Source organism: Lissotriton helveticus, chromosome 1_1, assembly GCF_964261635.1.
Source record: "Lissotriton helveticus chromosome 1_1, aLisHel1.1, whole genome shotgun sequence".
Classification (NCBI taxonomy): domain Eukaryota; kingdom Metazoa; phylum Chordata; class Amphibia; order Caudata; family Salamandridae; genus Lissotriton; species Lissotriton helveticus.
Window position 1 is genome coordinate 1,863,871,087 of NC_136057.1, and position 14,947 is coordinate 1,863,886,033.

Consider the following 14,947-nt stretch of genomic DNA (forward strand, 5'->3'; position numbering starts at 1 on the left):
TTCTTCGCATCTGGGCGTCGAGGTCATAAGTTCAGGAGGAGCGGATGAGGTTTGATTGCGAACAATGTTGAACAGTTCTCTGGGTCTGTTTTTGGCTCGGTCCAGTTGTGCTCAGAAAAAGGATGCTTTTTGTTTAAAGATGTGTTTTTTGTAAGAAGATCTTGCAAGTCTGAGGCAAACTAGGTGCAAGGGGGTAGGGTGCAGTCTCCATGTTCTTTCCGTCCGTCTAAGTGAGCGTCTTTCATTGTTTAGCTCAGTATTAAACCATGATTTGGAAGGAATGGTTCTTTGGTTTTTGAGCTTAAGTGGGGCCAGGAGGTCCAGGGTGACCACCACTGCTTTGTTGTAGTGTTCTGTAAGCTCATTCGCGTTAAGTGAGGGCAGGATGGCGAGAAGTTGGGCATGGAGTTTGGATTCCAGTAAATCCGCTGGGATATTGTTCAAATTTCTGGACAGTTTCATGGGTTTAGTGATTTTCGTGGGAGGGGGAGTGGCAGAGACTGCTATAGAGAACAGTATGAGATGGTGGTCGGACCAGTCGATGGGAACAAGGTTGGATAGGAGGGCTAGATCTTTGCTTGTAATAATGGCATCTAGGATAGCTCCTTTGGAATGGGTCGGGAGTGACAGAGTTGCTCGTGGCAATTGATCTCGAGAAGGTTGGAAAGGAGGGTGATAGAGGGGTCGTTGGGCTCATTCCAGTGGAGGTTGAGGTCTCCCAGGAAAATGTTTTGGGAGTTGGAAAGTGACGAATGTGTAAGAAGGTTGGATAGTTCATCAACGAAGGGATGAGTATTGCCAGGAGGGTTAAATATGTTGTGAAGGCGAATGGGTTGGGAGCCGTGAATTTTGAGTTCAGCTTCAAGGTATTCAAAGGTGGAGTAATTAGTATTATTGACAAGGGAAATTTGTAATTCCTCTTTGAAGATGATGGCGACACCACCGCCTATTCGGATGGGCCGGTCTTTTCTGAGAATAGAGTAGCCCGGAGGTGCGAGGAGGTCCAGGATGCTTGTCGAGTGGTCTTTGAGCCAGGTTTCCGTTAGGAATGCAATGTCGATGGATTCACCAAGGATAGTTTCAGAGATTTCAGTGGCATGTCGCACAGCGGACCGACAATTAACAAGCACGCAGGAAAGTGGTTTCGGGGGAGTTTTGAGGAGTGGAAGGGAGTGGATGGCGGTGAGTTGGGGAGGTGGCCTAGGTGAGCAAGGTGAGAGGGGAGTTCGGCTAGCCCCCAATATGACAGGAATGCTGGAGGCCGGGGGAGGCTGGATATTAGTGGGTGAGCGGTGAGGGTAGGATTTGCAGAGGTCAAGGATCTCCATAGGGGAGAGGGGGCAGGAGGTGCGGAGAGGTCTGTGTGTGCGGCAGTGTAGAGGAGTCATGCAAAACGGGTTGAGGGTAGCGGGATTCATATGTCTAGTACGAGCGGAGTTTATCCGAAGTGGGAGGGCTCTGTTTTTGCGGGAATAGAAGTCAGATCTAAGATGAGCGAGATCTCTAGTGAGAGTGGCGAGATTGCGTTCAATGTTGCAAAGAGAGTTAGGTATAAGACTAGGCCAGAGCCAGACACCCCCTTCCTCCCCAGGGATCACTTGAGGCCCACTTAGAGGCCCCCAAGTTTGAAGACCCCTGCCTTAGAGGGTGGAAATGGTGGAAAGACAAGATGGGTCTAGAGAGAACGGAGCCAGGCAAAGAATGATGATATATGAACGGAGAGAGTGATGGTCTAAAGATCAGTGGAGGAAGAGTGTGATTCCAACAGTGTTATGGGATGTGGAGCAGCATCAATTACAGATATGGAGGATATTTCAGGAGGGGTGTACCAGGCCATGAGAAGGAAGTAAATAGGACAGGTAAGTAGATAGGTGTAGGATTCTCAGAGTAGAAGGAGGAGGAGGAGTCAGAGGGAGTGAGGAAAGAAGAGTAACCTCTTCTCTCGTGTGTTCTTACACGGGCCAAGGAATGGCCCAGGTATGCACACAAGAGACTGGAGTATTGGAAGAAATTTGGCACGGAGAGCAAGGCAGGTGAAGGCCTAGGATTTGAGACAATTAGCTCAATAGCTATAACCGTAAAAAGGTGCTTTAAAGAAGGTATTACAAAGAAAGTGGCAGTGGAAATGGTAACATGGAAGACGAAATATGAAGGCAACCATACCTGATAGAAGAGAGAAGCAGTTAAGTGAGAGGGAAGTTAAGGAGGAGTATGGGTAGGAAGGAGTAGTTGGCTTTATGCAGTTAAATCATACTTTATCACAGATGCTTTGCATCAAGCCCCCTTTAGGCGGACTCCCTTTTAGTTTCATCTTTGTTGGACTGGCATTTTTAGGTCGAGCTGACGTTAGCATTCATGCGAAGCATGAATGCTGTCAGCTCGACAACTAATGTGATCCGTTTTCAGGAGAGTGGACACCAAAGTGTTACGAGCGTCGGATTTGACCTCGGGAGCGAGCGTCTGGTAGCTGCGCATGCGCAAAGCCGCTGCGCATGCGCAAAGCCCTTGCTCACACACAGGCAGCCCCCACCTCTCTGCATGCACGCACGCACACACACACACACAGGCGCGCGCATGCACACGCAGGCATACAGCACCCATACAGGCACACATACAGGCACACTATCCCCTACCTCGCATTCTCTCTCAATCACACACAGTCACGCATGTGCACACACGTTCCCTCGCGCACACACTCCCCCCCCCCCACGCATACAAACAGGCACGCACGCACTTTACATCAGCCCTGGGCCCCACTCACCAACTGCGCTCTTCCGGCGGGGCTCCTCACGGCGCGTCTCCATCTAAATCGGGGCTCCCTCAGGTCAGAGGAGCCCCGCAACAGGCGCCACACTCCTCCTTCTCCCCGGCCCCCTCCTGGGGACCCGGGCTACACCGGACGGCAGGGCGCTCCATGCGCCGGCAGCTCGCGGACCTGGGGAGGCGGGACTTCCGGTCGGCCGCGAGCGGATTGGCCGGCCGGCCGGCCAAGAGCTTCCGGGTCCGTCTGCAATGGCGGTCACGAGGCATCAAGACTACTGAAGTGCTATTCGCACATGCTGGGTAAACAAATGTATTGCACGTAGAGACTGGAGGCTTTGCCAGCCACAGGTATCCGTCCCCGTTAATAGTATTTCTCTCCTTATTTAACCGTCCTATCTAAGGTTCTACTCTAAGCTGTGTTGAGATGCGATCTCTAGGCAAGCCGGAAGGTCAAAGCGTGTTTACAGACATGGCACCACGTGTACGGCAAAAAATTACACCGAACTGTCCTGCCGAGCACTTAGAAATACATCGCATTGTAGATAAAATAAGTGCGAGTTACCTCTTTAGTCTCCTTCATTAGTGAGCGCATTGCCTACCATCTTCCAGAGGCTTCCTTTCATGTCGGAATATCCCAGGGTCTAGTAAATAGTTCCCAGTGCTGCCTTTGTGTTGTGTTGTTTCATTGCAAACAGCTGATGTGAATAACTCGCACCACCTTCTCTCCTTATTACCGCAGTGATTAGCCTTTTGCTTTCTTACGGAATAGCTCGTGCACCTCTGTGTCGCGGCTGGTGTGAAGGTGGTACATTCAGCTCAGAATCAGAGCTAGCACTGCAGTCTCTTATAGGGAGCGATGGGATGACGTAGTAACTCTGTTTATTATTATTTCACAAGGCTGCACTAGTCCCCTTGTGCACCTCTGTGTCGCAGATGGTGTGAAGGTGGTACATTCAGCTCAGAATCAGAGCTCACACTGCAGTCTCTTGTGGGGAGCGATGTTTTTTTCCCTAAAAACCCCGGACTCAAAACAGCTCCCTGGCATCCCTCCCCTTCCCATCCACTGCCTCTCGCTCCTTTCTACCTTCTGTCTCTGCGCCTCTTCTGTTATTTCTTAACCTACGCTTCCTCCCTCATTTCTTCTCCGCCCTCCACTCTCTCAATGCGTTTGCCTTCATCTGCCTCCGGTGATGAGTGAGTCCTGTTATTCGTTCTCTCCCACTCACCGGCGTCGCCCCAACAACTGGTTCAAATATGTTCTCTCAATGTTTCAAGCTTTATTACAAATGTCACAAAAAGATGTTTATATTGCACTTCTGTTCTTGTATTTTTGGCACAATAAAATACACTGAACATAATCTTCACAAAAGTTATTTACAAAAGTTTAAGCTATTGCCATTATAAATTACAATAACTTGTAAATATTAATTATTTAAAAAAAATAAAAGCCATTGTTATTTGTAATATCAATACATCTTAGTCACGTAAATACAATACATATTACATTTCAAATGCTATAGGTGTCACATTTGCGAAAGTTAAAACTATTGGCATTGTAAATGACAAAACTATTAATTTTGCTATTTTCAAAATAACACATAAATAAAAAAATTGTCATTTACAATACCAATAGCTCAAACTTTCCTAATGCGAGACCTATTGCATTGCAAATGCTTGTTTTCCAGGCAGTTAGTGTCCCTCATAGAAGGAAGCATGTTGTGGGGCCCCACACAAACCATTTGTCCTTCTGTGCTTTTTGTCCTTTCCCATTTTCTACCTCTCCACTGTCAGTCCCCCATTTACACTCCTCTCCTAAACTTTCCCAAGCATTTACCTTCCTTCCAGCTTTCTTACCAATATGTCCTGTCCACTTTTCTGGTGCATTGCTATGTCATTTTTCATTCTTACTCTCAATCCATCCTCTACAAAATTAAAAGTCAGGGTGACAAGATAGCCACCCTAACTCCAGGCACCACAATTATGGCTCACCTCGATGCGATACATGTACAACATAAGAATCCCGAAACTGTAATTCAAATATAAATGTTTTACATCGATATTTACAAATATTCCAAAACTTTAATGTTATATATAACTGGATGAGTCAGACTCTGAGGTGTAACTGCAGAAAGGCCAGAAGAATTGTTAATGAATGGAACATTATGAAGCACAGTTGAATAACTGAACTAAAGTTGGCGGCCACCAAATCAAGTCTTTCTGATTTTTCCAGTAACCAGATCTGGCAACCCTTTATTTGCCTCAATAGGTTACCCCTAATTCTTGTAAATACTTTTCTAAAGACTTTAGTCTGCTCAAATTATACTCACATTTTTATCTAGTCTAATAAGTCATTTTAAGTAGCACACCGAGGCTGTATGAAGACCTGTTGTAAAAACTCTTGATAGGGTGGGATGAGAATAAATGCTGCACTTCAACCAGAAGTCATAATTGTATAGTAAGCTAGTTTTTCTGTGCTTTGCAGGTAAACAACGTACAAGGCACAAGGTTAGTATTGCATCAACCAAAGGAGACCTCAAACAAACTACTTGCCCACTCGCTATGGCGAGTCATATTTCATCAAGGCGAGCTATTTTTAGGGCCCACTCGCCCGCTCCGGCAAGCAGACAGATAACAACTGGTCTGTTCACTCACAAAGTAAATGAGCAATAAAGATGCCTTAAATCTTGTTTTTATCTAGTCACATTTGCCCTGTATTCAGAGAGAGGGATCAAGAGTCAGTTTGTATTCCTACATTTGCTTTTCTTTATCGGACTGTAAAGTTGGAAGATTTTGTAAAGTGAACTGTTTGACAACCATGTTGTGCAAAGAGTGTGACATGAAAGGCTGTAAGATTCAAGGCTTTATCTCTAACACAACATTGAAATTGCTTATATGTGAAGAGTACAAACATTTTGCAATATATTTCAGTAGCTATGAAGGCAACTTTTTTTATTTGTCTAGTGAAAAAAAGAATTTTATAGGATGAAAACAAAGCGGTACACTTACTTGGCGATGTGCAAATGATAAATATCTTTGCGGAAACCCAATTTCCATACATTGTCTGTACGCTATATAGTTTTATGCGTAAAACTGCATGTTAGTGGGAAAGTTAGTTGCCATTTTAATGGAGAATGGAAAATGTGCTGTCTGTGAATGACAGTGCACTACCATATCATGTTTTAGTAATGCACCTTTTAAAAGTGAGTTTTTAAACATGAACTGCGAAATATTCCTGCCCCCACCCTGATGAAAATGCTATTAGTAAATCAAGAAACAAGTCAGGGGTCATGTGTATCTTATATGTGGCCTCAATTCTTATTATACATGGAGAAAAAGTTTAGTCTATTAAATAAATGAAAGAAAATGAGTTTTTTGTATAGCAAATATGCTGAACTCACGAATTTAAAGGTGCTCATATCTGGTAATGAAGAAAAATGTGGCTCTATAAAATAAAATATTTGCCTAGGATCAAAGTTGAGACCAGTTTATGGGTCAAGTACATTAGGTTGAGTAGATTATTCAAGTTACTACACCTGCAGTGCAGCGATACAAAGAACTGTACAGGTGTATGAATTTTGGACGATTGCGGGACTTTATCACAACTCAACATGCTAAAACTGCGCTCAGCAAGAAACCATTTAAAAATACGTACATTAATTTAAAAAAGAAATAAGAAAAATAGATGTATAAGTTTTCCTCCTTGATATGCATCTGGAATTAGACAAATGTTCTTAAACCCATGGTGTTCTCACAGAAGCCCTCCAAATACTTCTAAAAAACAAAAATAAAACACAAGAGTTCTCTCACAGACATGAGCGAGTACAGTGGGCTCCAATGGTACGTCACACATACCAACCATGAGTCCATGGTGTAGCAATGAAAGGGCGTACTAAGTAGACATATGTCCAGCAAACGCAAGCAAATTGCTCTCCTGTCACAGACACCACAGAAACCTTGCAGCACAAACACTAGACAGCAGCTCTGTAATAACGCTGCTTCAAAAAGGGAAAGCAGCAACAACACAGGTAATCATCATACCTGCCAACTCAGAACACTGAATAATCCAACTAGAATGCCAATGGGTCATAATAGAGAAAGCAATTAATCAAAATCCATCAACAACTGTAATGAGATTGATTTATTACATGTATACCCTCTACGGAACCATCTGCAATCACTAAAAATGGGTAATACTATCCAACTCTGTACTCCGGCTCATTCCAAAGCAAACAACGCCTAATTGCTAAAATACAAGAGCTTCAGAACGAGAAGAACAAAGTAAAGGGAAATAAAGAGGCAAAACAGTTCAAAAGACAATTTAACATGACAACCGGCAAAAGATAGGTGTGTGCCTAGAAAACAACCCCACTGACACGCTAAATTCATACAGTGGATCCTAAAGAGGCCTTTTAAGAGCAGTGGCAGAGCCAAGTCCAGTACCCAAAGACAAGCTAGTTCATGCACACCTTGTTTAGATACTACTCTACATGACTAGCTGTTAGGATTTAACCTACAGCAGGTTGGTAGACTATAGGGCAGTGTACATGAATTCATGAAACTGAATTTTTCTTCATGGTTAACTGTAAGAATTTGAGCTTGAGAAATGAGTTCCAATCCCAGCTTTGGCACTTAATCCAAAATAAATCAGTTAATTTCTGCACCTCCGATTCTTAACTTCAGCAATGTAATATCACAATAAGTGCAATTAAAAATATGAAGTACTAAAATAGAGTTGCATCCCAATAATATTATACCTTCACGCCAGTTTTTCAACTAAACCCCACATACCATGTTGTTATAAGTACAGCATCCCTTGATAAAGCTACACCTGTAACAATGTATAATACTTTCCATAAAAAACTACACTGGTCCTTAGAGCAAAACAATTGCTAAATCAAATACCTGGAAAAAAGTCTCCCAACAGAAAAATGTAAAAAGGTGTTAGTTAGTACAACACATTGCTTATGCACCAAAGGGCAGATTGGCCCTTCATTTGATAAACACATGTGATGATGGGTTTTAGATCAAGAATCTCAAGCACACTAAACATACCAGCATCGGGGGCGGCGCCACCATTGGAGAGGAGGCGCGTGACCACAGTAAAGTTACCCCACAAAGATGAAAAATAAAATGTTAATACATTACCAATTTTTTTTCGTCCTCCCGTCCTGACACTCATCAAGACGGGGGCTGGCTGTTGCTTAACAACAGCAGCAGGGTGGAGGGTGGGATGTATTTTCACTTTTCAAAGTGTGCATATCTTTTTTGACTGGCTGTCTGTCTAACCCAGCAGAGTAAGTGCAGGGCTCCAGTATCCATGGGAGCGGCAAGTGAGGCCACTCCCTCTAATCAGAGTGCTGCTCTTACAGCATGAGAGCAGCGCTAGGATTGGTGCCCACACTGCAGCATCCGGTTAAGAAGAGAGAAGGAGCTGAGGAAGTCTGAGGACAGTGATTAAGGCAAGTTTTTTTTTTTAAATTAACATATTTGCACGCACGACCGCCCCATCCGTCCCCCTTAGATGCCAGCCATCACTGACCAGCATCCTGTGATTTCTTCGGTTAAAACATGCATTCGATGTGAGCAAAGGAAAAGAGTAGAGAAAAACATCATTAGAGAGAGAGCAGACTGGGGTCAAAGAGAACCAACATAGAGAAAACAAAGTCAAGAAGACTATGCATGGAACACCAATCGATTTAGGCCATCATTACTTAACGATGCCCCACTGCTTCAAAACCACTTCTAAACTACTTAATAGGGGCATAAAAGATCATTTACATTCAAAGTCATCAAGCAACCACACAAAAATCAAATCACACCCCTCATTGTGGACCATGCTTATTAAATCAACTGAATCAGACTTCGTAACATAATAGCTAAAACTGTAAGGTTAATGTGATGCCTAACAGATGTTTAAAAACTGTCTTTTACCACAAGCAACCTACAAACTGATGGGTTTTGTGGTGGATTCTGGCACTGTGTTAACCATCAGAAGCTATGGAGAATTTTAGATAGTATGGGGGTTGATCCACCCATTCTTAATTTTTTTAAAACAGTCTTATCGAGATGCTAGTGCCCAGGTGCGCTATCGAAGGGGTGGTGAACTCAGTAAAACCCTACCAGTAAAGAAGGGGGTGAGGAAGGGGTGCGTGTTGGCACCCCTCTTGTTCACTCTTTATATTAATAGCCTGGGAGCAAAATTAGGTAATGATGGTCATGATCTGCCATGCATTAATGGACGGCCAATAGGAGCTTTACTATATGCTGACGATGCTGTCTTATTGACTCGCAGCCCCATTGGAATACAAAATGTAATTACCAGCTTTTCTGCCTATATTTTAGATCTTGATCTTTGTGTTAACATGACCAAAACATTTACAATGAAATGTAAGCCCAGCATCAAGTGCCGAGAATTCTTCATCGATAATAGGAAACTCGAACACACAGCTCATTTCTTTTACCTGGGCATTGTTTTTGAAAAAGGGGTCTAAGGGCTAAAGCTATTGAATCGAAGAAATTTTTATTTTGTAAAGCCACTGGTGCTATAATCAACTTTGCAAGGAAATTGGGGAGGCGCCCCGTTGCAGACTTTATAACAATCTATAAAGCAAAATGCATTTCTGTTGCTATGTATGGAGCAGACATCTGGGGTTATGCCAATGCCGAGTGCCTGCAAATAGTTTAAAACAGGTTCCTGAGATATCTTTTGGCTGTACCCAGTAGCACAGCTGCATTCGTATGCCACGCTGAGTTGGGGTTGCCTTATTTTTTAGACTTGATTAAATTGCAGCCCATCTTGCTGTGGCATAAAGTTTGGACTGGTATCTCTACTGGTTTGAACAGGGACCTGGTTAAAGATGGTTTGTCCCTTGATGGGGTTGATCGTATTTCTTGGTTGACTTATGTAAAAAAAAACTTAGAGAGTCTAGGACATCCGGAATATTTCTCTAATCCTGACAGCCTGAACAATGTTACTAGAAATAATTTAAAATCATTATGTTTGGCCTATCTGGAGTCCATTAATCTATCCAGTAATATTGTAAAACCGTCAGTGAGTATACACCAACTACTCTTGACTCAACCAGGGATACAACCATACTTACTGAACACTGCAGGATCCTATGATAGATTGTTACTGACCTGCCTACGCCTTGGCATTTTTCACACTAGGGTTACCTTCCCAAAAATCAACGACTGGTCCCGCACCTTATGTCTATGCCTGTGTGACAATATCTCTGTTCATTCGACAATCCATGTTATGTTTTTTTGCAAATTTTATTCTATGCCCAGGATAAAATGGATATTACCAATTTTAATGAGTCATGGCTTGAGACAATGTCGCCCCGCCTTTCTAAAGCGGCAATATCTGAATGACAGATCTGTGACAGATCACATTGTCAAATATTTGAAAGGGGTGATCAGACAATGGCTGTCAATGGATGGTCCTATTTTTTCTTAAAACATCGCTTGAATTTGTATTTTGTATATATACATGAAATGTATGTTTTTATTGTTTATTATGTTTTGTGGTTTTATGGTTTAATAATTTTTTTAATCAAATGAAGCGTATTCTGATCTGATCTGACTGGGGTCACAGACCCAACATAGAGAAAACAAAGTCAAGAAGACTATGCATGGAACACCAATTGATTTAGGCCATCATTACTTAACGATGCCCCACTGCTTCAAAACCACTTCTAAACTACTTAATATGGGCATAAAAGATAATTTACATTTCAAGTCATCAAGCATCCACACAAAAATCAAATCACGCCCCTCATTGCGGACCATGCTTATTAAATCATATGAATCAGACTTAGTTACATAATAGCTAAAACTGTAAGGTTAATGTGATGCCTAACAGATGTTTAAAAACTGTCTTTTACCACAAGCAACCTAAAAACTGATGGTTTTTGTGGTGGATTCTGGTAGCTCAATGCCAAGATGACAGACCATTGTTGAAATGCGTAACAACCCAAGAATTAAAGTGTATAACATTTTGGACACCACAGTTTAGTAAAGGGGGGACCAAAGTGCTCTCTACAAAAGATGTCCACACCACAATTATATCACAATGATTTAGCTCAGAAATTGTGAAAACCATAATCAAAACACTCCTCTGGACTGCCTCTCAGTCTCTAACAAGCCCACAGAGACCATAAAGGACAGCATAGAAGAGGGCATGTATGAGCAAACCTAAGCCCAGTCTTTCAGTTTCTCAACTTGCAGCAAATGTGGACGCTTCTTAGTAAAACGTGGCTAATAAGTTTAGCAGCTCTGAGCAGAAACAACAGGATATTGCTCTGGGGCAATCAGAATATCAAACATACAGAAAAAGGTAACAATCAACTATTATTGCTCTGGGGGCAATCAGAAAATCAAACATACAGAAAAACAATCAATTATTATTGTTAGCAGCACAGAGAACATGGTTATTACCACTACTAGTGCCTGAATTTATATTTACTTCACTTTAGAGAAAGGCAGGTTGTGCAAAAAGACGTATAGCAGGGAAAGAATGATCGACTGGAATGCAGGCTTCAATAATTACCAGCAGCTGGGATCAATCAAAGCATTCCACCCATCACCTCGTTGTCTCAGTGTTACATCCCAAATGGGACTGGTATACCCAAACGTGGGTACAGTGCCCACTTTGCCAATAGACTCAAGCAATAACTCAAGAAGATGATTCAAAAGGCTGTGGTTACTTGCTTTTGCATTTGGTGGGGAGCTGGCCTATTCCTACTCGACCAAGTTTCTATCCAGTCTCTGCCTAAAGAGTCAGAGGGAAAAATGATAGATTGGAATGCAGCCCTACGTAACTACAAGAAGTTGAGATTAACTTAAACATTCAACCCATCACCTTTTGTTTTCCTTATAAAAAAACAAGTGGCCTACCACTAGGGCCACTCAACAGAGTTGTCTCTTGTAGAGATCCAGATCACAATGTTGCTCAGGGAATAACACATTTTAATAACAAGAGAATGGACACTACACAGCTGTCTGGCGCTCACTGCCAGTGCTCAACAGTATGGTACTTTTTGGATCAGTCAGTTATTGCTTACCTCCCTCCTACAAGACTGGATTGTGCAAAAAGTCTGCTCACAAATGGAGCCGCAGATACCCACATCACTACGGCCTTTCTACTGGACTCAGATATGGAAAACCAAGGCTCAGTTAATATCCCAAAGCCAGTCACGAGTCGGATATGAAATACCCAAGTATGATAATGACCAATATGTTGTGAGGCACATAAGAAACTATTCTAACGGTGTTACTAAAAACCAACCAGAAAACAAGCAAGTGTGCTAGACGAAAATGGGTACACCAAAATCAAATAATTGCTTACAGGGTCCTGCACAGGCACACGTACATAATCATTAGCGCAACATGGACTATCCATGCCACAATAACATATCATTGTGAAGAGCTAAATATTCACCCATTCGCAAGTTAACACCACTGATGTGATCCTCAGGCGACAACCTGTCTCCATTTTGCAAAAATTAAAAAAACAACGATAACTTTTGTCGGGCAATCCAGAAGCATGCACAAGATTGAGAATAAATAGAAATGTAATATCAGTGACTTCAACAAGCTACAGTGTGGATTCAATTTATAAAAAAAAAAGAAGCTAAATATCACTTCGATCATGTGGACAGGTTCACTTGATATGAAGGACAAAGGGGTGCATAAATGGAGGGACTCTCTTACATATCTGAAGCCCCCCCCAACCACTTCTCAACGGAGACCTGCGACCTCCCTCACTGAGAGCAATCCCTCCAGGCCTGCTCTAAAAAAATCCTTCTCTTAGAATTCGTCGGAGCCCGATCCCCGCCAAGACGGTGATCCGCTATACCCGGCCTCCATGTAAATACCATGTTCCTCATCTCAGACACCTACGCCTGTACTTACTGATTTTTAAAGCCCCGCACACCACATTAGATCGAGCGATATAGTTTCCTATTAAACTGCCACATTTAGTATCATCCCAGGGCACTCGAGCGCCGTTTCTCACCCCATTTCTGCTCGATTTTCTCCAACCCCACAACCCGGTAAAATCACCCATACCTCTTAGAGACCGCCCGCCTCTCAACTATAAATATGAACCTACACGTACCAGAATGACCACCTGTCCAGAATGTAACTGGACAGTCCGTTATAGCTCCTTTAACGGGCGTTTTCTGTCCATATTTTACGGCGAGTAGGGCCGGGGCTTGGGAGCACCCAGCGGTGTTTGCCAGGCCTGAAATCTACACAAGCCCAATCCGCTCTCAAAAAAAGTGAAAAACACGCACAGTTCCTACCGAAACGAGTGCGCTACGAGCCCAATCTCGAATATTTTAGTAGGCTCCAACAAGCCATGAATACTCATCCTTTGCAATTATGACTGTAAAGGGCCTGGATAGGCATCAATAAAGGTAAAGACAACAGTACAAAATGGCAAGGGACTCATACACTTGTCTATTCCCCTTGATGGTGTATACTGATTACAATGTATTCATTAAAAATAATTATGCAATTTTCTTAAATACGATAGTAACATGGTGGCATGGAAGCACTTCCTTTTTTAAAGTGCTTAAAGAAAGAATCAGACACACATTAGGGTTTTAACATTTTGCTGTAAAAGATAACCAACCATGCTAAGATGGCCGCAGCCGTACCCTCGCACTGTGTCCTATTTTAGTTTCAGTTAAAGCCTTCAATTCGGAAGCCTTATCTCCTTGACTGTGAGACCGCCCCTCGTAAAATGCTCCATGATAATAGGCCAAATAATTTACAACCGAGTTTCGATTGGCGGGTTTAGTACACCCATAAGATGCTGTCATTCATAGGAGCTGCCAGTTGTCTTTAAATAAAACCCAAACTGGCAGATTTAGAAAATAAACAGAAATCAGGGCTAATTTATAAACGACAATGGACAGAAAATATTAATACCACGTACAACACGGGCGACAGCGATGGCAAGCAGGTGCTCGTCATCAAATAGTAGCAAGCACTGTCTCTTTTGCTAGGACGGGCGGCGGATTGGTCGGAATATTCACATCTGCTGATTGGCTACAACATTTTCTGTCGGTTACGTATGGCGTTGTGGTTTCCGGACTCTACGGTGCCTCCGCGAGTTTCTCTTGGCAGAGGAACGTTTGTCAGGGTTTCGTTGGCTGAAGCTCTATTGCTAAAAGAATACGTCCTCGAGTACAAAGTTTACCTGCTGCACGTCGCCGCCTTTCATCAGTGGGGGGGATTCCTGGTTCCTCACTGGGTGATTTTGCTCGTCCATCTCACTGAGCCGGCGCCTGGTTGTCAGGCGGCCGTTAAACGCTGCGAAGGGAACAGGGTTATTAGAGAGCAGACTCTTCTCCCAGACCATTCAGTCTGACTGGAATTGACTGTTCCGCTCCACCCCGCAATACATTTTGTGGCGCCATCCGCAGTCGCGAGCCACTCGGCATCGAAGTCACGTGAACAAGATATTATCCTGGTTAAGCATTCCAAAATGGAGCAGCCAAAGAACACTACACCATCAAAACTACATTTCCCATGACCGTTTTCAGCTTCACCACAGGTACATTAAACAGTCTGGTCTAATATGGTCCATATGAGGCAGACAGTCACAAAAAAAACCTTCTCTTTCTGTGCAAAAAAAAAACGCAACACTAAAAGAATAACCAACAGTCCACTGAAAACAACTTTCAACACGAAATCCATACTGCAACAGGAATTCTATGACAGAACCGGAGGCTTCCGATTATGCTTCTCTTTCTATTTATTTGCTACTCACAGCAGCCAATGAAAACGTTTTTGTATGCAAATAAACAACATTTCCCATGTAAATGTAAATTGATACTTGTATAGCGCACTACTCACCCGCAAGGGTCTCAAGGCGCTTGTACAAATACCACTGTGGAACCCATCCTGGCTTTCCCTGTCAGGTGTCCACTCCTGGGCAACCCCAAGGTGGAGGCCAGGCATCCTTAGCGTTGTGGGGGCTGTTATGGAGATTAAGCAAGCTATTGCCCAGAGTTGCAGAGTGGGACTCCATGATTGGAATAGGCACTGAAGCGAGAATTATCAGGTCCGTGGAATTTTGAGCCCAAGACCCGCCAAGGCAGGGAATTGAACCCTGGTCCCGGGCTAGACCTCTGCATCAGGGTCTGCTAACCATTGAGCCACACTTCTCCAT

At 43.1% G+C, this 14,947-nt stretch overlaps 1 protein-coding gene across 8 annotated transcripts in view; it reads right to left on the bottom strand.

Annotated features, from left to right (window-relative positions):
• RC3H1 (ring finger and CCCH-type domains 1) overlaps positions 1 to 14,217 on the bottom strand; it is an 885,277-nt gene extending 871,060 nt beyond the window's left edge. For 2 of the 8 annotated variants that reach the window (XM_078641721.1, XM_078641675.1), the window contains exon 1: positions 13,973 to 14,214. The gene's annotated coding sequence lies outside the window, so the exon portion shown is untranslated. Of the gene's footprint in view, positions 1 to 12,883; positions 13,038 to 13,972 lie in introns of those variants that run through there. The other 6 variants (XM_078641728.1, XM_078641664.1, XM_078641742.1 and 3 more) reach the window with 5 other exon arrangements.
• Between the last annotated feature and the right edge of the window lie 730 nt (positions 14,218 to 14,947).